Source organism: Pristis pectinata, chromosome 28, assembly GCF_009764475.1.
Source record: "Pristis pectinata isolate sPriPec2 chromosome 28, sPriPec2.1.pri, whole genome shotgun sequence".
Lineage (NCBI taxonomy): Eukaryota > Metazoa > Chordata > Chondrichthyes > Rhinopristiformes > Pristidae > Pristis > Pristis pectinata.
Genome location: NC_067432.1, coordinates 15231816 through 15258018, shown reverse-complemented (window position 1 = coordinate 15258018; position 26203 = coordinate 15231816). Strand labels below are relative to the sequence as shown.

Here is a 26203-nt window from a genome sequence, read left to right as displayed (position 1 = left end):
AAACAGTTCAAAAGCTTTTGACTGCAGTGAGCTGTCAAAGTCCAGATTGATGTTGTGAGGGTTGGGCCTCAGGATATGCTTCCTGAGGCATAGCTATCACTTGTGGCCTGCTCCACTTGGCTGGATGACTCTTGGTTAGAGAGTCAACTTGTCCTGTGTCAACCTGCCCAATAGCAAAATAATCCCTGCAATTATACAACTTTCCTCATTTTTTTAAAATGAGTAACAAAGTGTAGTGATAATTGGTTGCACTTCAGCCAATAGACCCATAATGAGAATATTACAGTGTTAACATTATAGAATAGAGAACAGTTCTATAACTGTCTTCATATGTATGAACTCCTTATTAAGCTAACATTTAAAGAATTAATATGTAGTTTGCAAGTAATATATATCCCTTGTTAAGGCAAAAAAAAATGAGGAAAAGTGGTACAGCCATGGCTATCAAGGAAAATAAAGGATACTTTTAGGTAAAAGGGTAAAGTTCATAATGTTGCCAAGAAAGCAGTAGGCGCAAGGGAATGAGAAAATTTCAGAATTTAGCAAAGGTGGACTTAATCGTTGATATGAAAAGAGCAAGTATAATCCAGCAAGAAACATAAAAACAGACATTAAAGGCTTCTATATGTAAAAAGGAAAGGATTAGCTAAAGTTAATAAGGGTCCCTTACAGACATGAGACAGGATAAATTGTATTAGGGAATGATGAAATGGCAAAGAAGAGAGACATTTTGGTGAAACTGTATCTGGAAAATTGTATACTGATGTCCATACCCAAGGAAGAATATGCTTGCAAATGAGGGGGTACAGTGAAAGCTCACCAGATTGATTGCTGGGTTGGTGTGTTTGATGTATGAGGAACGATTAAACAGGCTGAGCATAAACTCTCTAGAATTTCGAAGTATGAGAAGTGATTTCATTGAAATGTACACCAGTCTTATTGGTCTTGATAGGGTAGATGTGAGGGTGATATTTCCACTCGCTGGAGCCAAAGGTCATGGTCTCAAAATATGGTGTTGGCCATTCACCACAGGGATGAGAAGAAATCTTTTTACCAGAGAATAGTGAATCTTTGGTATTCTCTATCTAAGTAGGGACGTGGAGGCACAGTCACTGAGTATAATCAAAAGGAGATCAATAGATTTTTAGATATCAAAGTATATCTGCCGCTGTTTGTAAGGAGTTTGTATGTTCTCCCTGTGTCTGCGTGGGTTTCCTCCGGGTGCTTCGGTTTCTGGTTTCCTCCCACATTTCCAAAGACGTACGGGTTGGGAAGTTGTGGGCATGCTATGTTGGTGCCGGAAGTGTGGCCACACTTGCATATGCTGCCCCCAGAACACACTACGCAAAAGATGCATTTCACTGTGTGTTTTGATGTACATGTGACTAATAAATCTTATATGTTCACAAAAGTACACATTATGATGTTCAAGATCAACCATGATCTTATTGAATGGTAGAGCAGGTGTAAGGGACCAAATGTCCTCTGCATAGCAGAGTAAAATTGTGTATACAGTACATGATGGAAGAGGAAAAAATTGAGACCCAAGTGGGGGAACTGAAGTCATGAAAAGCATTTTCATTTTTTTAAAAAAAGGCAGGAAGGGTTGTGGCAAGCAGACGGAACAGGGTTGGGCACTTCAGACCGAAGTGTTGTATTTTCTTCAGTTCTTTTTTTAGAAAGTTAAGCAGGAGCTTCTAAGATTCAGTGTAAGAGCCTGTAGTTTGTAGGGTACCTTAATATAGGATCAGCTCAATCTTTAATGTTTATTTCTTTTAAAAAAAAGAGGTACATTTTTTGAAAGAAAAGTAACTCAGACTTCTGTGTTTAAATCTCATTCCAGTTGATTCCAGTGTATATCTTGTTGAGATGTTTTTTCAGGTGCTAACACATTGAATTTGTACTTTAGCACTTGTTACTCTGTGGAATATAACCTTGTCAAAAGCAAATGTTTAATATATCCTTAAACTATTTTACATAGATAGAGCATCGAGGTTTAATCTGCAGAGTTATGCCTTGTATTTGTTTACAAGGAGTTGAGTGCTGTTTTACAGGAATCCTGCACTTGTTTTGGAAAATAAAATTGAAAGGTGGGGCACTGTAACAGACTCTGTGCCTCTGGCCAAGAGAAGTATGGTCATGCCAACCCTTTTGTGGCAATAATTACATTTGGTCATGTACCCAGTTTACTTGTGGACCAACAACAAATTGGTGAAACTGGATTAATGTTATTTTGAATTTTAAAATGGAAGCAACAGCGGATTTAACTTTGATTATTTATCTGGTGTTTGTATTTCATGTGGTATTAGTCATTCTAGCTGCCTTCAGACTTGCATTAACCCAATGTAATAGGATATGGCTTTCACCACCTAGCAACAACTTTGTGTATCTGTCATCATAACGTCACTTCCTGCTGTTTGGGCAGCTGTGAAGATTATTGTGCTGTGAAGGTCAGGAAGATAGCAACATGTTCCTATTTGGGTGGTTTGTTTACAAGTATAGCAGTTTTGTTAAAGGAATGAGGGATATGCACTAGTGTGTTTGCAAATGGGAATCTGAAGTCTTGTCTAGAATGTAAAATAAGTATTTGCAACAGATTACAACCCATAGCTTTTCTTCCCATCAGCTCCTGTAATGTTTTAAGTGAAATAAGAATCAATGGGTGCATGAACAATTATTCCTTGCAAATGGATTTTTCCCATAAACTAGTTCCAATTAAAGTAACTTCAATTCAGTAATATATTAACCACATTTTGTGCTTCATTTGCTTTCAGCATATATGGCAGAATTGCACCTGAACTCAGCAAATGTAAAAGTAGCCATTTAGTAGATAAATGGAGGTGTGTTGATATTGCCTTGCATGTTAGGTTTCCTGCTTAAACTTGGTTTGTAAGCTGTGGTCAGGATGGAGAGAGACCACAAATGCACGCAATTTTTTAATCACTAGAGTTCTGAAGTTGCTTTGAGTAGTGTGGCATGACATAACATCTGTATAAAGTCCGGAGTGTTCAAGAACCGGATAAAATGCATTACTGAAGACTGGGGGAACATTCTAATTCACTGCTGCTACTTAATCCTTACATGTGAAGTCGTCAGTACCATTGAATAGTTTCCAGAATTTCTTCAAAACTAATCTAACCCAGTGGATTCAAGCCCCATTTAAGGATTTAAGCCTGTAATCAGGGTTGATATTTCTTAGCACATTAAAGCACTGCATTGTCAGGGATGTTGCTTTTTAGACAAGGTGTTTAAACTGGCAACCCATCTAATTATTCAGTTGCGTGTTTAAGATATCCTATGACATTGGTTAAAGTGCAATGGAGGTTTAATTTTGTTTAATAAAGCATCGATTGGACTTAAGAGGGACAACATTTAGGATGTTTGAGGTCATTAACAGTTAAGTAAATTCCTTCCAATCACAATCTCTCTCTAATTTCTCTTTATGCATGTCTTCTCCTTCCCATCCCCCATTCTCCCCCTTTTCCTATGTTTTCCCCCTTTCACTCTCTATTTGCTCCCCATTCTCTGTTTTTCCATTTATACCCTCCGTTGTATGTCCTTTCCCATTCTCACTTCTTGCCCTCTTTTAATTCATTTTCATTTCTCCCTTCCTCCTCCACTCCTGTTTTGTGGTTTTGGAAGTGGCTAATGAAGGCAATATGGAAAGCACAGACTCTTCTGCGGGGGTGGGGGGGGGAGATGGCTGATGGTGGGCAAATAGTTTGTGAAATCGTGCACTCCGTCCCCCACCTCGGCAGGGCTTTGTGCGCATGATGCATAACCTTGATGTTCTCAATTCCATCCCGAATGTTCCTTCTCCATTTTGGGTGCTTGTGGGGTGTTGGCTCCAAGGAGTTGGTGAGGATGTTACATTTCTTTAAGGAGGTTTTGAGCACATCCTTTTAATCTTTTTCTTTTTCCATCTCATCCCACCACACAGCTTGGAATAAAGCGTCTGTTTTGAGAGTTTGGTGTCAGGCATGTGAGCAACTTTGCCTGCCCAATGTAGCTGACTGAGAGTGATGATTTTTTTAAATAGTATCTTGGCAGTTATATGTTCCTGAACCACCAGAATCGGAGTGAATTAACTGGTCATTCATCCCATTGCTGAATGTGGGATCTTACTTATATGAAACATAGCCATAATCTAACAAGGTTGATGAAGAACACCAGGTAAAAGCTGAGAGGTATGAGAGAGCCTATTCTTTTGCCCCCTTTTATTGGAACCTGTGAACATTTGTACTGGAAATACTAAGCCAACATTGATATTTCTCTAAATTTATTTTTTTTTAGAATCATGTTTAAAGGCATACCATAGTATATTTCATATTGGCATCTGGCAGAAATGGCTGCATCACAGTTTATCAAAAGTTTTGATGCTGCACTCATTTACTCCATTACCTGCAATAATAAGGCAATCCTAATGTCACAATCAAACTTGTAATCTAACTTTGTCCCTTAAGATTTGGATAACATTTAATTGGTAAGGGGTAATGGGTTAAAAATCAGTTATGATTGAATGGTGGAGCAGACTCAATGAGCCAAATGGCCTAATTCTGCTCCTACATCTTATTGGTCATCTAACATCCACTGTCACATACCAGCAACAAAAGAAACACACCGAGTCATGTATAAGTGTCAAAAACTATTTTATTAGTAACTACTTATGATAACAAGAAAAATAAAAGTAAAAATGTTAGAAGTAAAAATGTTAGATCTTAAACATTAACCCCAAAAATTAAACTCAAAGTGTGTGTATGGCAAATTCCCAAACTCCAAGTCCAGGAATAGTTCTCAATGTTCAGTTCAGCAAGCTGTAAGGTGAAACGTGAGCAAAAGCTTCTGCAAAACCACCGTTGACTGAAGAGGAAATGTAGAGAGAAAATAGAGAGTAATTACGAAATCCAAATGTTCCACTTTGGAACTTGTACAATACCTCAATCATTGATGATCTCTATTCCTTGTTCCAAGGTATCTGCCATCCCGAAAGGCATCCGAGATTATACATATCTCCCTCTCTCTCTCCCAAACAACGTCATCGTGTCCTTATCTCCTGTTGCCGTCAGCACGCCACACACACACTACTGTGCTATGTCTTAAAGGGAGATTCCCCAATAGTAACCTAATCCATAACACCAGTTCCATGATGTAAAATGTCATATTGAATATTATGTTTAACTTTGTAAACTGATAACATCAAGCAAATATTTCCTCTGAAGACTTTAATGATGTTTCTACATCTCTTTTTTTTAAGTCTTCAGCTATACAGCTGATAGTTGTTCTTCTGATGAATTAAAATTTTCATTGTCAGATTGGTACTGCAAGTTCTTTGATCTGAAAATTAAATCGCCAATTAAACTGGATTCATCCATTTACATGTGACTTCCATGTTGCACTGTGCTTCCACAGAACAGTTTTGGTTTAAGATTTAGTTGACTTCAAAGATTTTAAAACATTCTGATGGAAAATTATGGCCATTTGATTTAATAATTTTTGTTTTGACCTGGCATCTACTGTTTCTTTTGTCGAATACTAAGTTTTAAAATTTGGAAATGAGTTGTGTATTTTTTTTCCTGTGCACTCACTCATTAGTCGTTTCCATGTTTTCTTCTTTGTGAGTGAATTAGCATATTTAGTTCAAATGTTTTTCCCTGTTAGTACCTTTGCCAAATTGCAGTAACATCGTGGTGCATTCCAGACCTGTGGACAACTTGCGTTTTGTACAAGGCAGTAAGTAATCTTCTCACAGAGTCTGAATGATGTCAATCAGTTAACTAGCTTACTTAAAACAATTACTAATGAAGGTAAGAAAATGGAGTAATTTTTCTCAAAGCTGTTGCCTTCATGTAGTCCCAGACCACCTTGTTCTTATCCAGTCGCTCGGGATCAAGGATCACTTGCGTTCACTCCAGTTTTCTGGGGCAACTGATGAGGTCAACAAGCGAACTGCAGTCTTGCTTACACATGGGGCAGGGTTACTGACATTAGTTTGCAAAGTGGTGCATTCCTTCTGCTGTTTACGGTGGGCCTCTATGTACTCCTGATGCATTAACTTCAGGTCCCTAATATCACATCAAAGTCTTCTCCATTTTGAGCAATCATTGCATGTGAATTGCCAGGATTCAGCGAGAATGTTGCATTTTTCTTTAGAAGGTTTTGAGCAAATTCCTTAATCTTTCCCTTTCTCTGTCTGGTAATCTTTTTGCATGTCAGAGCTTGGAATAATCTGTTTCAAGAGACTGCTGTTGGACATGCTTAATGGCAGGGCCTGCACAGCAGAGCCAACCGAGTTGGTCTGGGAGAGGACACTGGTAGTTTGTTTATCCTTCCAGTAAGCTTAAGGATTTTGCAGAAATGGTGTTGGTAGCATCTTTTCAGGGCCTTGATATGTCTGCTGTTTGTGGTCCAGATCTCAGATGCATAAAGTAGAGCAGGGATCATGAGTATCATGCATAAATACAATTAATTTGTCTTCATTATACAATCTACTGGCTGTTTGAAATTTCCAATTGCCATACTGTCTATTGTCAGTTTTCTGGTGCATATATGTTTTGGGCATGTTTCAAGAGGATCAAAGCTCAGTTTGCATTCACTTTTTTGCTTACTGACTTCCCACCTCATTATTCATTGTAATTTAAAGGGCACCAAGTACTATTTGATACTTTCCATAGATGGCCATTATTCAAATAAATCTTGATACTGAATGTTATAGTGCAGAATATTGTAACCAGTGCTTATTCTGACATTCATGTATACACAGTATCAAGGGAAAATCTGAGTTGTATGTTTTGTTTTGTCTTCCACAGTCCAAAGGCAACTTTTTAATTGTCTCCAACTAAATTGGCACAGCCCTGTGATTCAACCCAAGTTTTTTTTTCCCCTGTATGGTTCATCTATAAGATCAATAAATTTGTACCACCAGGTATGCTCTTGATAAGATGTTTACAAGCAACAGAAGATTCTTAATCCCATTGGTGTCTAGTGGCTTTGAACTGAAATTCCAGATTGAAAGCATAGTATTGTAAAACTCAGAACAATTCAAGATCCTTTCTACTGACTGGTTTACATTCATCACTTGCACCATGATTAGATTACGGCATTAATCATTTCTGTGTGCCATATTTCTTTGCCTCTTGTGAAAATGTAGGATTAATTTTAGGTCCTAAATTTTATTTCTGAAGGTGTTTTGTCAACTTCATCAGTTTTCCTAATTGAGCCTGTATTTGAGATTGGAGGATGGGTTATTCTAATGATAGACAGAAGCATCTTAATTGATATTAAAAGAGGTTCATGCATGTGTGCAAGAAAGAAAATGAATCATCAGTTATTTCTTCTGAGTAGAGCACTGTGCCACTCCAACCAGTTGGTAATTGATTAGCTTTGGTGACTGGTTTAAAGAAGCATCCACTTTGCATTTGAAGGCAGCTGATTAGCAGCACAAGGAAAGTGGCAGAAGGAAGCTTTTTCTTCATTTAAAAATATTATGTTTAACAAGATTTAGTCTCATGACATACCCATTAAACTTTTCTGATTACTTTTATATTGGCAGTGTTAATTTTCATGATTGAGTAAGAATTTTGTAACATTTCTTTATAAACCGTACTGAAGTAATAAACTGTATTTAAAGTTACTGAGTGTGTGTGTGTGTGTGTGTATATATATGGGCAAAGCAGGTATGTTATATATTACCGACTCAGTCCTACCATTGCCAGTGTAATAAGCTGCTGTTGTACTCTGAACTTTAATTTGTCTGATTGCAGCTGTGAGCAGGGAAGTACTGGCTGCTACTGAACAGACAGGAAACTATAGCAGAGTTTGACACTGTGGGTTTCGTATTGCTGCCAGCCAATCAGGTTGCTCGGCTGTTGCTATGCCTGCTCTAAGTCTGCCTCATTGTAGAAGCAGTGCATTGCAGAGTGATAGGCTGGAGCTAATATGCACCACAGCAGAACATGTTGTTTTGACCATTGCAGACATCTGGTGCACTCAGATACTGACAGTGCAGCCCAGCATTAGCCAGAGGCAACTTCCTTTACTCAAGAAGTCAAACATTCTTTGTTCAAAAAGGAAAATTATGGCTGCATAGAAAAGGTGTGTACTGTGGAGAGTGCTTTTGTATGTTATATTTTCATTGCTTTCTCTTACATTTTCCCCCATGTAACATGTTTAAGGGGCTGGAACACAAGAGTGTACACAGAAATGTTGAGTTTTCCCTAACTTTATTCTTTTATGTGATTGAATTCAGTAGATTTATTACTTATGATTCACATTATCATCAATTACCCAATGGATAGCAAAGATTTAGGTTGTTTCATTATGTTTCATCTGCATTTAGTAGATCAGCTTTCTTTAATTTCTGGCTGCGGAAGTATTTTACCTTCGAATTACCTCAAAAATTAATCTTTTGTTAATGTTTGTCTGGCCTAGGTCAGATATAGCTTACAATTTATGAAAATAACAGAGTAAAACCCCTAAAAAGGCACCCTCCAGGAATCTCTTGATTTACATGGCTTCTGTTCTAAGTTGTGACTTTAGTGCATTCTCAACCTATCTTGTCTTTCAAACAAAGCTACGTGAAGGCACACTGCAGTACCTGTTTTATTTCATTATTTAACTAGAACATTACTGATTTACACACCATTAAAGAACTTAATAATACCTTCCAGATTATTGTGTTGCAGGATTTTTTCCAGTGTTCTTTGAGCATACAAATTTCATCAAGTTTTGGGAATTTTCAAATTTCATTTAACTTTGTAACTGACTTTCTGGCACAAGAAAATTATTCTAGAGACTGATGTATAATTGTCTTTGTTAATCATGCAAGGTTAAATTGACTGTTCATGTTAGAGAAGCTACTGTATGACATTTGGTGCAGCAACACTGAGGTCAGTTGTGTTTGTTCCTTGTTGTTGACAGTGTGTCAAGTTCACTGAAACAGTGTGGTATTACTCCCTGATATGGCCTGCAATCTTCGTACTCACTTCCTTGTATGCAAAACACATTATTTTCTCAGGGATTGTTTCCACCCTTTCCTTATTACTACTAGACTTGCTTTTCTATGCCCCCTTTCCAATACAGCCATCACTACCTCCTCTCTGTCCACTCATGCAACCTACCCCATTTGTACACGACTACTTTTTCTGGTCTTTCACTGTCATTATTCCATCCAAACTTTACTTGTCTGTGTCCTCAGTCTGAATTTTATCTCTTCTTTCCTTCCATGTGCCCAAACTTGTGATGGTCATCTATGCAATGCAACCAAGAATTCCCAGTGCTCTCCTTATCCCTTTACAAATCCTCCCCAGCTTACAACAGGGTTTAGTTCCTGAGAACTGTTTGTAATCCAGACAGTTAGCAAGTTGGAAATGCAGCTGACCAGAAATATATTTAAATGAAAACATAGGCCAGTCAATGACAATGTGTAGTTAAACCAATGTGTTTAACTCAACCATTCAGGTATTATTGCAACCTGAGTTCCTATACAGCAGAAGACGCCAAGAGATCTGCAGCAGACAGCAAACCCATCCCGCTGGTCTCCCAAATGCTTGTTCCTAATCTGTGTTATCAAAGGTTGATCTACAAATTATGTTTCTGAAGTGATTAAAAAATTGGTGCTGGATCAACAAGGAAAGAACTAACTTAGCGGACCATCTCAAAATTTACTGCAATTACTGTTGCTTAATTTTCACTTAAATGGCTTGGGTCTTGACAGAAGAAACGCTCTCTTTAAGTTGCAGACCATAACGAACTGAGTCTGCGCCAACCATCAACCACTCATCTACTAAAATCCTATGTTAATCCCATGTTTATTCTCCCCCACGTTCACATCATCTTCCAGATTCTATCACTCGCCTACACACGGGGCAATTTACAGTGGCCAATTAACTCTCATGTCTTTGGGATGTTGGAGGAAACCCAGTTGGTCACCAGGAGAATGTGTCAACTCCACACAGACAGCATCTGAGGTCAGGATTGGACTCTGGACTCTGGCACTGTGGGACAGTGGCTCTACTAGTTGCGCCAAAGTGCTGCCTCCATTTTCTGGGTCTTGCTGTATGGACTGCTTTATTTGTTGAGGAGTTGCAGAAGGAATTAAAAATTGCGCATACATCAGCAAATATTCCCATTGCTGAGTTTATGATAGAAGCAAAATCAATATTTGAAGCAGCTGAAGATGATTGGTCCTTGAAGACCACCCGAAGAAACTTTGCAGTAATGTTCTGGACTGGGATAATTGGCCACCAACAACCACAGCCAACTTTCTTCAGAGTGTTTTCCCCTTTATGTACGTAGACTTCGGCTTTATCAGGGCTCTCACTCTCATCTCTGGAATCCTATTTTTTGGACCAAAGCTTGGAGCAGAATTGATCTGATGAAACCCAACCTGGTCAATGGTGAGTTAGGGCTGCTTGATTGTGCCGTCGACAGTGATTGAGAAGACTAAGTGATAATTAGCCATATTGGATTTGTCATTTTTGCGAACAGGAAAACAGGAATGACATCCATTTCTTGGATATCAATGTTGTAACTGTACTGGAACACCTTGGTGCGGGTCTTCAGTATTGTGGCTAGGATGTTGTCAGTCCGATAGCCTTTGCTGTATCTAGAGTTCTCAGCTGTTTCTAGCTATTACCTAGAGTGAATCAAATTTGTTGAAGCACAGCTTCATTGATGATACGGATCTCGCAAGGTAGTTGAGGTGGATTATCTATTTGGCACTTCTGACTGCACATTGTTGATAATAATTGTGGCTTGTTTTTAGCACTTGTGATGGACCCTGTGTTTCTGGAGCCATCTCCTCCTGTTAGCTTTTTAATTGTCGACCACCATGACTGCAAGGTGCAAAAATTATGACCCACTGAATTTGAAAAAGTCAGTATCCTTGCCAATTTATGATCATAAATCTATGGGGTATCCTGAAAATTATAACTTTCTTTGCATCTGAAAGATTTTTTTAGCCATATCTTCAAGAATTTGAGCTGATTGCTGGCCAATCCCAATGTTTCTTCTTCTTCTATCTAGAGAATCCCAGTTGCATGGATACTAGTGCAGGCATACTCAAATCCTACTTCAATACGATTTGGGTAGCAGATTGAGATTGCAAATTTGCATGATTAGTATATTTAACATGCTTATTGATTCAACAACAAAGGGGCTTTGTGCTAAATGTGGAAGAGGGAGAATGGAAATACAATTTAAGCATAATTTTGTGGGTTTTATATTAATGGAATAGACTGCAAAGGTGGGGATTGAACAATAGCTAATTATGCAAATTCAAAGATGTGGATAAGAACAACTTTTCAAAAAGCAGTACAACACAAATGTTTTGTTGGAGTTTGTTTGGACATTAGGATAGATCCATTTGCAATTTTTCTCCTTTCTTGCCTGACCCTGAACTTTTTTCTCTTCAGCCTCCTCTTCCTTGGCATCTTTTCTGGCAAGAAAGCATTGCAGAGATGAAACCATCTCCAATATTCATATTGTAGTTAACAGCAATGTAGCAAAACTAGTTGCTGGTGTTTTGTCATCTGTAACTTATTTAATGGCACTATATACTTTATTTCTGATGGCTCACTGTTACAATGACTAGCTTATCATTTTCAAATCTATTGAAGCCTTTCAGAGTTGTGCAGTGAAATTTAGTGCCATGAATGGTAATGTTTTCCATGATCTGAATGTTGTGATTGTTGTCTCATTAATAGTTCAGCTTTTCACTTGTGTTGCACCCATCATCTCATCTCCACATCTCCTCTGTTCACCTCCACTGTGGTTACTTAAAATGATGGCAAAGGTTCTTCTATTGAACAATGTAAATTTTACTAATGAAAAGTGAATTGCAGATTTCCTTAAAAATGCACAATGCTTCATGACTAATTGTACTTTCTACTGCCATAAGACATCTGTTGAGCCTTGGAGATACCAGGCTGTGGAACGAAAGTACCCAAGTATTTATTCTTAATGCTTGCTGTGAAACCTTCAAGCCACGTGTAACATTTCGAATGATGTTCACATTAATTTATGCATCTCACATTGCTAATATAGATCTTGGTATTCTATCCGAGGATTTACTTACCAATGAGAGACAGCAAAAAGAACGGGTCCTTTCCAAATCACCAGGGGCATAAAATTCAAATAATATAAAGCAGAAAATAAGCAATAAACACGAGAAAATTGGGGGCTGTTGCTTGTGGATTGTAATTTGCACATCCTTTTGGAAGAGTATGTACCAAATGTGTTTGTTGAAGTTATCTGGTGAAAATGAAAAGGTAATGAATTGCATAAAGGAAAACCCAAAAGACTGGTTGAAGTAGTTTCTAAACACGATTCATTGTAGCTTCCAATACCTTCTCAAATTCTTGCTTGATTATATCTTACTGATGTCAAAATCATGTTCAATTTTTCAGCTCTAGATTGATGAATCTATGGATTTTAATTCTGTAAATGTTCTGGAACATATTTTTCAAAATGATGTCCCTGATAATGAGAGCCCTGCAAAGACATTCTAGGGGATTGGCAGGGAATCCCAGAGGGGCCATAGTTGTGTTTACCATGCTAGCATTTTATTTTTGTCATTGTAGAATTTTTAAAAAGAAAATCAATGTTTGCCTATGGATAACTAGTATTACTTTTGAGAGGACAGAATCCTTGGGAGTAAATCAATATTTGCAGGGAGTCTCTTAGGAACATGTCAGTATTTTCAGGAATTCTCTCAAACAAAAATTTGAAAACTACCATTGTTTGGAATTTGATTGCTACTGCTTTGGTTATCGTAAATACCCTTTTTACGTGAGGTTGAAACAGTATCTCACAGTGCAACTCAAGGGAATAAGTTTCCTTATCATGAAGAAACTAGGACTCCTTGTAAATGAAAGGCGTTTGCAACAAGTTTAGGCAGCAACTCTTGATAATGTGACCTTTTTTTACTGTACTATGTCAATGCACCAAGAGGACATTGATAGACTGAGGCTTTGTATTTAATTACGTTTCAAAATATGACCCGTGGTGGTAGTTTTCTCAAATCTTTGCTTCAAATTACTGTGTTGACCTCTTTTTATAGGAAAAAGTTCATACAATGTAATTCAATTACAATGTATGCTATATAATTTTACTGGGATGTTCCAATTTAAAACAAATATTTCATGGAAAATGTTCTTTTTCAAAGTGATCTCTGTTGTGGCTATTTTCTTGGTCTGTCAACTGTTTTTTTTTCATTTTTAAATATCAGTCAACTCTTCTGGCCACCAGGCACCCTGTAACCTTCAATTCATAAATTACCAACACAAAGTTACCTTTTGAACTCTCTATGCCAGATAACCTCTGATTAACTTTCCAGCTTCAGGCTTTTTTAGTTTTGTTCTGTTTTCAATTCCCTTGGCACTCACCCAGACTTCTATTCACTGACCTCCCCCCACCACCACCACCCTCCCCCCCACCCCCGAAACTTTGTATTTGGGAGGTTTTCAGTTCTCCAGATTTTTGTCTGCCTCAGTAGGCTTTATTACTTTAGCACGTACAATGCACTGAAAACAATTTTAATTATTTTTTTACTCCATCTGATTGCTGAGCTCCCGCCCTCCTTGTCCCGTTCCCCTTGCTGTTAATACCATATTGTATCAGGTTTCCTCTACCGTGCTCTCATTTTCACTGCACGTGCACCCCCTGGGTTGTTCTTGTTCAATCCTTTTAATTTTCTAAATGATAACTAGTTGTGGTATCAATGAAAGCACAGATCAGATTTCGTATGTATGCATATAGCTTTAATTTTCAATAGTTGACTAGCAAGGAATTTAACAGAGTCAGTTTTTGTCTTGTTAAGCACAGGCTTGAATCTTCTTGTGCCTTTAATTCCACTAATTTCCCTCACTGCCACCTAGGGTTAGTTGCATTGATGCTAAATTTGGGAGTGTTTCCAAATTACTTTTTTGTATCTATTGTGTTATAATTCACCTCCCACTACTTTTTGTATCGTCACCAACCTTCACTCCTACCATCCCCACTTGTCACCAAGCTTGTTATCACCATCAGACTTAATTTCTGTAAGATTGGGGTATATCTTCCACCTTCTACAAACTACGGCTGATTCAGAATGTTGCAATCTTTTTCTTTATTATGTACAAGCTGTGGATTTTCATACAAGATTTCTGTGTTGCAAAGAATTAATTTCTCTTGTCAGATTTTAGTGCCTTAACCTAAGTGGTTCTTTTAACCCTGTTTCCTTTCTTGCACCCCTTACAACTTTGGGTCTGCTGTCCACTTCATAATACAAGGCTATTGCTTCAGCAATACAAACTATATCTTTAAATCCTTCCCTACTTTTAAAATTTCAGTCAAGATATTCTCTTCAACAGTAATTTGGACATGGCTCTTATACAACCTTTTTCTGTGCTGTATTACTCTGTGATAAATGGTTCTCTGAAACCTGTCACGGGGAGTGTTATAATTGTAAGCTATTGAAATAGATCTGTAAAACTATATTTAAAATCCAAGTGACTTCTGCTTTGATTTATATTCATTTTAACACTAACAAAATAAAAAACCCAAGGTCAGGTTTTATGTAGATGCAGAGGGAGAATAGTAGTGATTATATAAATAGGAATACCCATTATTTGTACATATTCAGCAGCCAGCACTTCCTCTGTAATTGCCTATGAGGAGTTGTGACAGGCACAACTGATAGACTTTGAAGAAAGGGTCGTTATGGGCATTGGGGCGATTTTGCTTCATGCAAGCTGCAGAAAAAAATGGACCAACCAGAAGACTATAAACTGCACACCCCAAGTCACTTGGACAAGAACCAACATGGTGAAACAAGGCTAGGCTCCAATTCCTGACCCTGCAAGTGTGGGGAGATGCAGATTGCATCTCCTTTTGTTGAGCCTGCTGCTCGAGGATAGCCCTCACAAAGTTCAAGATCTTGTTGAGACCAACTCCTGAACTTTGCTTTTTGCCTGTTTCTGAGAAGATCTGTGAATTAGTGGATGGATACGTAAAGAAGGTGACCAAAACTACGCTGGAGATTTGCTCCCAAATTAAACCATTTCCAGTAAAAGAAAAGTTTTTCCTCAGAGCGAATAAAATTGTTACCTGGACAATAGATAGACCTACATCATCTATCATCAAAGACCCCCACTATCCAGGCTATGCCATCTTCTTGCAGCTACCATCAGGCAGGAGGTACAGAAGCCTGAAGTCCCACACCATGTTCAAGAACAGCTACTTCCCTTCAACCATATGGTTCTTCAACCAACCTGCACAACCCTAATCACCACCTCAGTACAGAAACACTATGACCACTCTAATGTGGAAATGTGTATTACTGTGGAAATTATAATAACAATTTTGTAAACTTGCTGCTGCTTCACAGAAATTGCTTACCTAATTTTCTCCTTTTTAACACTACAGGATGTTTGCATGCTTAAAGCTGCTGGTACATCTTTAATTAAAGTGAGCCATATCCATCACAATTACGGTATTTTATTGCCTGTGTTGCACAAAACTTTTCCATTGAACTGTTTACTGGATTTCCAAATTTTCTTCAGGCCTCTGCTGTTGTTGTAAATTAACTTTTGTTACTGTGAATTATTTTCTATGAACTATCTAAATTTGTATATCACTTATTTTGAATTTTAATCTGACATTTACAAATTTGTAAATTGCACAGAGTTTGAATTTATACAAACTGCATTTCTATACTACTACTCGCTCAGCTAACCTATTAAGTACAAGTTGAGAACAATTTGGAGGCATTCTTAATATCTAAGGTTAGTTACAGGTCTTTTTTTAAAAAAAAAATGGTCTTGGGCTGTTTTGCAATTCCAGCCTTTCTTCAAGTAGAGATATTAACCAAATTAGATGCAGAGAATCAAGAAAACTTAAGAATATGCTAATATTTTGGAATTAATCCCCAAACAATAAAAGATTACCTTGATCTGAAAAAAATGGAATTTCAACTTTTCTGATGGTACTCAATTAGTTATAGCTATTGAAAAGTAGAAATACCACAAAACCAAAGGAAGGTGTAATTTCAGAGCAGTAACTTAGTGAATGAGAGTATTTTAACCTTCAGAATGTGCTTAGTTTCACGTGAGACCAATTTAGTGCAATATTGATTAAAAGCAACATGGAAGTAACCAAACACAACAATCAAAACATAAACCATTATCGAGGTATTTAAACTTTCCAAATCATTGGATTGTAATTACAGTCAGAGACCTGTTTTGAAAATTCTTGAACATGGCAGAGAAAGACCCATTTTATGAACAGAGATGTTAAACTCATTGTAGAAAATGAGCTGCAGATGCGTTCTCCTGTTTCTCAAAAACCTTGCAAATGAAATAAAGGGTCAGAGAAGGCAGCTCACCAGCTGAATGTGGAAAAACATAGCAAGACATCTTTAAATGATTCATTAAAGAGAAATTGCATTTAATTGCTAGCTACAAAGCACCATTTGAGAAAACCACAAATGATAAACAGATAACAATAGAAATTGTGTCCTAGCATAAATAGCATTAATGGTATGGACTGTGGCTTCTTTGTAGATTTTGCTAAAGATATATTCTTTGTTTTTCTTTTAAAGAGTCTCACTTTGTTCACTTGCTAATGTCATCTAATAGAATAATAAGAATGCTGAAGTGGAATAAAATATGCTGTGATTTAATTGTCAGCATATAGACTGATATTATTATGGATGTTATTTCACAGTGATAGTAGTATGTTTGTGCTTCTTACAGGTAAATTTGGACCACGTTGAATCCAAAAACAAGCCACTGAGCCTAAATGTTTGCAATTCTCTTCCATGTGTCACCATCATAATACCTGGGCTTCAGCATGCTTTGTTGTTCATGAAATAGTAAATCTTGTGATGTAAGAAACTATGGCTGCCATTTTGTGCATGGTAGTAAGACAAATGTATTACACCGTTTCTGGTGGTGTTTCTTGAGGGACAAATATTGGTATTATTGGTTGATGGAAAATAATTGAATAGGATAACAAAAGAAACTCATTCTTCCTTGTAATGCTTTTGTAACTTTGAAATTCAACAGAGGGTAGATAGAAGCTTAATTTAGCAACTTATTTGAGAAGTTATTAACTCTGGCAGTGGAGCATTGTCTCTGTACTGAACTGGTATGTTAGCCTGGAGCAACAAACAAACTGCTGGAGGAACTCAGTGGGTCGAGGATCTTCTGTTGGGGGGGAATTGTCAACATCTCCCTCCCCAACAGGTGCTGCTCGACCCATTGAGTTCCTCCAGTAGATTGTTTGTTGCTCCAGATTCCAGCATTTACAGTCTCTTGTGGCTCTGGCCTGTTAGCTTAATGTGCTAAATTTTCTGGAGTGGCGCTGGAACCCACGTCCTTCTGATTCTGAGGCATAGTATTGTCAATGAATCTGCATTGGCTTAATGGATGGTGAATTGCAACTACATAAAGCATTTAGTGCCAGGGATGATGCTTTAGTGCAGGTGATCATTTGTTGTATGGTCTCCAAGCGCCATCCAGAAGAGGTGCTTCAGTGGAAGAGTGGAAAATGCTAGATATCCTGTGTCTGGGGAGAGAGAGTGCTAACATTTTGCCAGAACAGCAGAAAGTCAGAGTCTTAATCTTTAAAATAGAACATGGGAGAAGCAGAGTTATGGGTAGTGGAGTGGGGGAATGGAAGAAGTAAAGCTCATGACAAAGTGAGGGCAGGAGTGATTAATTACAAAAAAGAATAATATGGGCAAAATGATTTAGTAATGGAACAATTAACTAAACAGATCAGAAAGGAGGAGCTGTACATGTAAATGGTAAAATTTAAAAACTGAGTGGTAGTTGTGTGATAATTGTTGAATCTGAAAGGTACTAAAATACTGAAGTGAAAGATCAGATGTTCTTTGAACTTCCATCGAGTTTCAATGGAACAGAGTGGGAGGCTGAGAGTAGGGAGAACAAAAGTGAAATGGCAAGCACTTTGAAGTTCATGGTCACAATATGCCTGAACACAGATGTACAACTAAGTGGTTGCCCATCTCATGTTTGCTTCCCCATTGGAGAGGAGACTGCAATGAGAACAACCTATATAGTAAATGAATTGAAAGAAATAAAATAAATCACTCAAACCTGAAGAGTTTAGCACTGACTGAATGATAAGCATTCCTATAGATTTTTTCATCATTATTAAATATGCTAAGGGACTTACAGGAACATTAACAAAAAAATTGATGCCTTACCACATGTGGAGATATTAGGGCAGATGACCAAATGTCTGGCAAGGAGTTCCTTAAAGGGGAATAGAGAGGAAGGGAGGTTTGGGGAAGGAATTCTAAAATGAAAGGGCTTAATAACTGGAAGCACAGTGCTGATAGTAGATGCTCCAAATTTGGGGATGAGCAAGAGGCCAGATTTGGAGGAGTATATACATCTCAAAGTGCTTAAGGAAGGGAGGAGATTAGAGAGATAGGGAGGGGTGAAACCATGAAGGGATTTATAAACAGGCAAGGGAGTTTTAAAATTGAGGTATTGCTTAATTGGGATCCATTATATGTCATCAAATATGGAGGAGATTGGTGAATGGGAGTTGCTGTAACTTGGACAGCTGAATTTTGGATTACTTGAAATTTGTCAAGGGCAGAAAGAGGGAAGCTGACTAGGTCTGAGTTGGAATGGGAACGATGGTGTGGATGTGAGTTCCAGTATTCAAGGCACTGAGGTTGGTTGAATAATGTTATGGGAATGGAAGTAGTCTGGCTTGGTGATAATGGAGATACAAGTTCCAAAAGTCATCTGGGATTCAAATGTGATACCAAGTTTACATTTACACCTTGGTTCAGTTTCAGGCGGTTGTAAGGAAAAGGGGTGGAATCAATCTGAGGGGCATTTTAGTACAGTGGCAGGGGTAAGAAGCTAATTTCAGTCATTCAAATGAGGAATTCTGCGTAAGATGAGCATAAATCTGAGAAAGTACAAGGCCTTGACTTTAGAGAGGCATGCTTGAGGATGAAAGAATCAAGATGAAAAACACTGATGCTGGAGGAACTCAACAGGCCAGGCTGTATCTGTGGAGAATAGCAGGCGGTCAATGTTTTGGGTCAGGACCCTTCTTCAGGACTTGAAGATAGGAAAAGGGGAAGCCCAATATATAGGAGGGAAAAGCAGAGCAGTGATAGGTAGACAAAAGAGGGGAGGCAGGGTGGGCACAAGTTGGTGATAGGTAGATGCAGGTAAGAGATAGAGATAGGCAGGTGATAGACTATTTAAAAAAAAATTATCAGAAGATATGGGAAGAATTGCAATGTAGTTCACAAAAAAAACCGCTGAGGGGAGAAAAATGAGTTCTGTGGATCAAGGACAAGCACAAACAGCATGTCCATTTGCAGGATCCTATTTCTAGGTCTAGGAATGAGCTTGTGTGAGGTTAAGCTTTATGAGATTTCAGGTCTTTGTGATGAGGTCACTGAGAACCTGGAGAGTGATGTGTTGATACATGGTAAGCGTCATGATCCAATGGAAGGGTAGGATGGTATCAGAGTGGACATATAACATTCTTCACGTGGAGGTTTGCTCATCAAAGAGCAACACGATGTTTGTAGTAACTTTAGTAACATCAGGGTTGCAGCTGAGAAAACAGAGTGCAAGCTTAGAAGAAGGTAGACGAGTGTGAATGTGGGGAATAGAGAAATCAAGGTAGCTGGTATCACACTGGCATTTTCTAGTGATAAGATGGACAGAGGCCATTGGAAGGTCTGAGGATTATGTGAGGATTCATCTGTAAGAAGCAGGAGTACATTATATTCTGTGGCTGACCCAGAGGAGTATTTTTCACAGATGTTTAAGTGGATCCCCTTTGGATAACCCAAAAGAATCTGCACATCTCTTTTTTTGTTTGCAGTAATGATAACTAGCTCCCTGAAAATAATTCAAATGCGTAAATTATTTTCTTGATTTTTAGATTCTCCTGAATTACCATTCTTGTGGTCTGCCAATATTTTTCCAGTTGTGTGGTTGGATTCTGATCTACGGTTTCATATGCTTTGATTTTATACTGTGGTTGTGATTATCGAAATGCCATCAGTAAAACAACCATGGAACTACATTCATGGCTGATGAACTCTTCTCCAGGAAGATCCTGCAGTACATTTCATCGGGTTATTTACAAGTCTGATTTCCTCATGTGGGTGCAGTTAGTACATTTCTATTTCAACTCTTGCTCATTCTGTACTTCAATCATTTAATCCGAGAATGGTAAATCCACCTGTGAGGTTGAAGTTCTCCCTTGTATATCCTTTTATTTAAGTATCCATGACTACATTTTATTCCTCGGTTGAGAAAAGCTGCTCTGGTTAGTGTGTTTTGCATGCCTTCCTCAAAGTTTTATTTCAGTTTTAAACTACCTAATCAACTGCAGTGAGGTGAGTGACATGGAATTTAGAGGAGCTCTGAAATTAATTGAATTTCCAGCCCATCCAGAACTTATTACTTTGGGATAAAAGAATTACTTCTGTATTAAAACTACATTTTCTTTACAAGTAACATACATGGTTAACTTTCTAATTTGCTACTTGGAGTTGATGGTGGATGTAAACAAGTGTAACATCCTCTGCAGGATACTTGCACCCTAATTTAAATATTGCATGTTTGTTGGGAAGTGGTTCCTATCTAAATACACATTGGATTAATTTTCAAATGTTAGAGTTTTGTGGAGGTGTAGGTTATTTTTCCTGCATTTGAATTGACAGTGTGCTTTCTTCCTGGATCTTCTACTGTATATAAACTTTTAGAACCAATTTTGCTTCAACTAATCCTATTTCTTGATTTGTCTTATTTGTTTTTAGCTTGTCTTCTGAGACTTGACAGTGCACCTTTTGTTTCTCTAATTTTTAAATCATTATATTGTGAATGTCAAAGGGCTCTGAATTAAGATGAAGGATTATGTTAGTGTCCTATGAAGCAAACAAAGAATCTGCAAGGCAATAGAGACTCCTGTGTGGCAAACATACATCCCTAAGACTATTACAAACTAGTATCTGTGAAGGATGTGCAAAAATGTTTGGGGTTATGGAAGGTGTATGTGAAATTCTAGTTGGCCTCAGTTTATGGTTTGTAACCTTTCACATACCTGTATGACTGATGCCTGCTAATCTTTCTAGTCATCTGTTAAACTGCAATATGAAGATTACAAAAGCAAAGTGAAATTTAAAAAAAATGTTTGATTTTCAGCAAGATTTTTTAAGGGAATAAAGATAAATGTAAATGTTTAATAATTGGTATGTTTTATTTTAAAAGATTTGGAAACTTTCCGGACCCATTTCAATGACTTTTGGCCTGGGTTTTATTGGTAAATACCAGCAAGTTTGAGACTTCTCACGTGCAAATCATATTTCAAAATGTTTTGCAGCTGGAACTCCCTATGTTTTTGCGGAGTTTACTCTGGGGTTCCCCTGCATTTATGCGGGGACATCAGCTCTCAGGTCCTGGAGCAGGTTAGACCTGGCATTAGATCTGCAATTTCAGTGGGGACTGTAGGGCTGTGGAGAAGAAAAAAACTATAATTTTTATGCCTTTATAAAAACTAGTTTGCCTTTGTTCTATCATTTCAATTAAATCCTCAGTAATAACAGCAGGCAAAACTGCACTTAGGATTATGTTGGCTGTCAAAAGTTTTCATGGGAGTTTTGGGTGTTCCACGCAAGGCCTTGACAATATTCAGGCCTCGACAATATTCAGGCCTCATTGCCAGACTCTGGGATGTTTCAGGCCAACAAGATGCGTCTTCTGCATTCAGACTAGATAAGTTTGGGTGGCAGCTCTCTGTCAGCAAGATATGGATTTTAACTTTTAGGGTCAGAGAGTCACAGAGATGTAGAGCACAGAAATGTGCCCTTTGGCCTGCCACATCCATGCTGACCTTTGCCCATCTATACTAATCCCTTTTGTCCTCATTAGGGCTATATCCTTCTTTGCCTTGCCTATTTTAAGAGCCTGTCTAAATGCCTCTTAAGCATAGTAATTGTATCTGATTCCACCATCTCCTTTGGCAGTGCATTCCAGATACCACCTACTCTCTGTGTATGATTTTTTTTGGAGGATAATGTCTTCTAAACTGTCGGTGCTTTCACTAAACTGCTCCAATATTTCAACCATAACCTATACGGAAAAATGGAAATCGTTGTGCAATAGAAACAGAAAATGCTGGATATGTGCAACACATCTGGTAGCATCTGTGGAGAGAAACACAAAGAACGTGCTTTCTGTGAGCACTGTTCTTCAGCATCCAGTTCATGTCTCTGTGAAGTCTTAACAATCTTGAACCCTCAACATCACCTCCCACCCAGAAGATTAGATAATTCTTACATAAATTTGTAATTTTAGCTAGAATCTGAAAGTCTTTTTTCATATTGTTCATTCAGGATGAGACAGGCTACCATTTTTCCAGTACTTTAACTTTGAATAAAATTACCATGATCCAGATTAGTTCTGTTTGGAAGCCTAAGAAGTAATCGTGTCCATTCAGATATTTACTTTGTCAGGCTTCTGAACAAGTTTATAGAAATCCTTAATGGCCAAAATCAGAAGAAAGCTTGCAATCCTAGATGGTGTGTAGTTCATAACCAGGTGACTTCTTTACTACTTAAATTCAAACATTTTAAGCTTTAAAATTATTTTCAGCTCAACTTCTTTGCCACTGTGTTAAATGTATAACTTCCACACAGCAGTAATGTGCATTGGTGTTCTGATAACTCCCGCTTTCTTTTCTATCCCTATACCTTTTAACATTTCTATCCCATATCTCATAGCTAAATTTAAAACCAATATTTCCTCAGTAGGGTCTATAGGTTTGAATAAGGAAGCACAAATAATAGTTTTGTCTGTGGCAGTTGGTGACGCACAGACTTAATGTGTAGCCAGCTGGATCCAGATGAATTGGACTTCCGTCTTCACTACTAATGCTGAGTGAGCAAGATCTTGATTCGTCTTAGAAGTCATGTATCAGAGTATTTTCTGCATGGTCTATTTGACCACTGCAACTTGAATTCTGGGTCATATGGGATGGAAGATAGCATTGTCACACTAAGCCTGAATTTGGTGATTGCCATGGTAAAACATGAAAGGGAAATGCAAGACTCTGACATCACCTGCTGGTTAACAGGATAGTTGTGTAAAGCAGTAATTATCCATGAGTATGCAGACGTGGCCTGTGAGAGGGAGGCAGGATTAAATACGTAAGGTTCTGCTGGAGCTAGCTGCAGCATAAACTTCAAATAAAATTAAATCAAAAGACGTGCATATCATTTAAAACACTCTCAAAATCAAACCACAGGAATAAATTAAATAATTTATTCTCATAGGTGCAAGGACCTTTGAACTAATCAGGTATAACGAAAATGATGCCACTGCAAATTCAGTAGTGTAGTTTTAATTATGGATGTATATATAGCAGAATGACACCACATGCACACAATATACAATGTAATGGCAAATGGGGTTAACCCCAGTTGTCTTCACACATTTTTTTTGTAGCCAGCAAGATGGGGTAGACAGGACTATCAACTATCATGAACTCCGACACAGTGCTATTATACATTAAGTTCATAAAGAAGATCACGCTGAAGTAGAATGGATAATGGACATTGTTTCTGTTCTTAACATGGTAAGCCGTGAGTGCATTTTTATTTAAAAATAGTGTTTTTGAGATTCATTTAATTTTTTTAAAGCTATATTATCTGGCATCCCAATTTATAAACTATTTTCTTGGACTTGAATGATGTGCTTCACAGAGTCAATTCAAGTTATTCTGGTTTGGAAGTAAACAAATTTAATTGCTATGATACACACCTATAGTATTAAATGTGGTATACCACAATTAACGTTGATAAATAATTAATGAGTTTTGTGAAAATGCCAAGAAAACTAGAATCCAATGTTGTCCATTAATTCAAATCAGTGAAATTCAGTCTGTAGTTGAGACTTGTACCCTTTCCCACCACTCCCAAACAAATGAGACTTGATTCATTTTGGGAATGTGATATTTGTTGATGGAAAAGCACCATTCATTGTGTAGATCTTTTGACTTCTCTCTCCTTCCAGAAGAAAAAAAATTGCCTCTTAATTTTTAATGGCTGAATTTAGTTCCACCATTCAACAAAACCAAATTTGTGAACATAACTATATAGGAACAGGAATAAATGAGTTAGCCCCTCTATCATTTTCCACCAGTCAGTGAAATCATGATTGATCTGTGACCTAACTTCACATACGTGCATTTGCCCATGTTCTTTAACACCTTTGTTTAACTAAAATTATCATAGATTTAAATTAACAATTGCCATAGCATCGGTTATCATTTACAGAATACTGTTAAACTTCAACCACACTTTGCTTTTAGAAATGTTTCCTGAAAGTTCTGTTGTGAAATTCTGGCTCTAATTTTAGGCATACTCCTAGTCTTCGAAGTCTGAACCAGCGGAAATAGTTTCTTTCCAGCCATTTTATTGCCTCCCCTTTATATCTTGAGAGCAATGATATTACATCTTAATGCATTATGTGCATAGATTCCTGAGCCTTTCTGGACATTTGGTGCTTCTAGGTTTTCACTGTTTTGGAATATTTGCTCCTTTGTCCTCCTTGAGACCAAAGGGGGATTCTGTATTCTTAAAATTGTATACTTTGAAATTCATTTTCCACTGTTTTGCTAGTCATTTCATCTATTAATATCTTTATGCTTTTCTGTTTACATTAATAGTACTGTCCAGTTTCTGTGTCACCAATAATACATTCTCTTCCACCTTTTGTCATTATTAACTAACATGAACCATGCTGTTTTCTTTTAGTTCCTGCTCAGACATCTGCACACGCCTGTGAGCAGTTTCCTTTAAGTAGCATGATAAGGTGCTTGGAACTTAATTAGGAAATTTTTCCAGTGTCTTGGCAATTGGAGATTTCCAACCAAGTAGATAAATATATGTACAGTATCCAAGGCTCATAAGAAATGTCCACATGCTAATGCAAAAAAATGTTGCTTTTACAGAGGTGGGATAATACATTATATTTGTATAATGTTATTAATCTTTGTGGCCATGTGCACTGAACTGAGTAAAGAACAAAAATTTTTAAGAGTATTAAGTATTTACTTTAATTTCACTGGTTTTGTACTTTTTGGGTTAATGAATGACAATTTTGAAAATTTTATTTTGCCTGGTTTTAATTGCTACTTTTGATTTGGTTTTAGTTAAATGGATATCTCTATTCCAATTTAATAAGCAACTAATTATTTGAGGAAGTCACAATTTTCTGTCCAATAAGCATGATACCTCTGAAACTATACTTTCTGGTGTTATGCTTTTGAACAGTGTGATACTATTGACCTGAAAGATTTTAATTCAATGGGAAGAGTGAATCAGGAAAATTCTGTTAATTTCTAAAGCTATTACTAATAATTTCACCTACTTGGGTCTGACTCCCAACAAAGAAATACATTGGAAATATTTTTTTTAAATCACTACATTTTATGGATCAATAACCACTGTGATACAAGCATTATCTTAAGGAGCTATAAACCAAAGTCTGGATTTGGAGTACTAAATCATTATCGGCACCAATATGTTAGTTATTGAGTTGGAAAATAATTCCACTCATAAAATTATCAAGCCTGTTCATTATATTTAGGAGTAAAAGATCTTCTTGCTCTTCTAACTGGACAAGCCAGCTGAACACTCAGGTGGAATTGAAAACAGGTCAAAAGCAGAAAGTTGGCTGAACTGTAGGAAAAGTATAAGTTGCCTGTTGACCATATAGCTGATGAATTTAGGGCAAAGTGTCTCTATTGACTACTTTTGTCAATCATTGGTAATTTGTTGATATCTGAAGTTTGAGGATTCTGGTGTATAGGATTTAAAATAAGGAAAAATTTCTTTACTCAGAAAACTCTGAATCTTTGGAGTTCTATGCCCTAAGAGGACTGTGAATATGCAGGTGTTGGATATATCCAAGATGGAGAGTAATTAGATTTATTCATAGAATTCAGGATATACAGATTGGATGGAAAAGTAGAGTTGAAGTCGAGATCATTATGATTTTAGTGAAATGTAGAGCATTTTCAAAGGTTTGTTTAGCCTCCTCAAATTTCTTATGTTTTTGACTACTTAGTTAGTAAAAATAGAACATGACAGTGCATAACAAGTCACTCAAGCCATGAAAATGATTGTTAGTTGATTTGACCCTTCAACCTC

At 37.4% G+C, this 26203-nt stretch overlaps 1 protein-coding gene across 4 annotated transcripts in view; it reads left to right on the top strand.

Annotated features, from left to right (window-relative positions):
• Window positions 1–26203, top strand: part of atosa (atos homolog A) — a 75912-nt gene that overhangs the window by 6686 nt on the left and 43023 nt on the right. The window contains exon 2 of one of the 4 annotated variants that reach the window (XM_052040543.1): window positions 23496–23625. The exons of the other annotated variants lie outside the window; for them this stretch is intronic. The gene's annotated coding sequence lies outside the window, so the exon portion shown is untranslated. The remainder of the gene's footprint in view (window positions 1–23495; window positions 23626–26203) is intronic. 4 annotated transcript variants of the gene reach the window in all.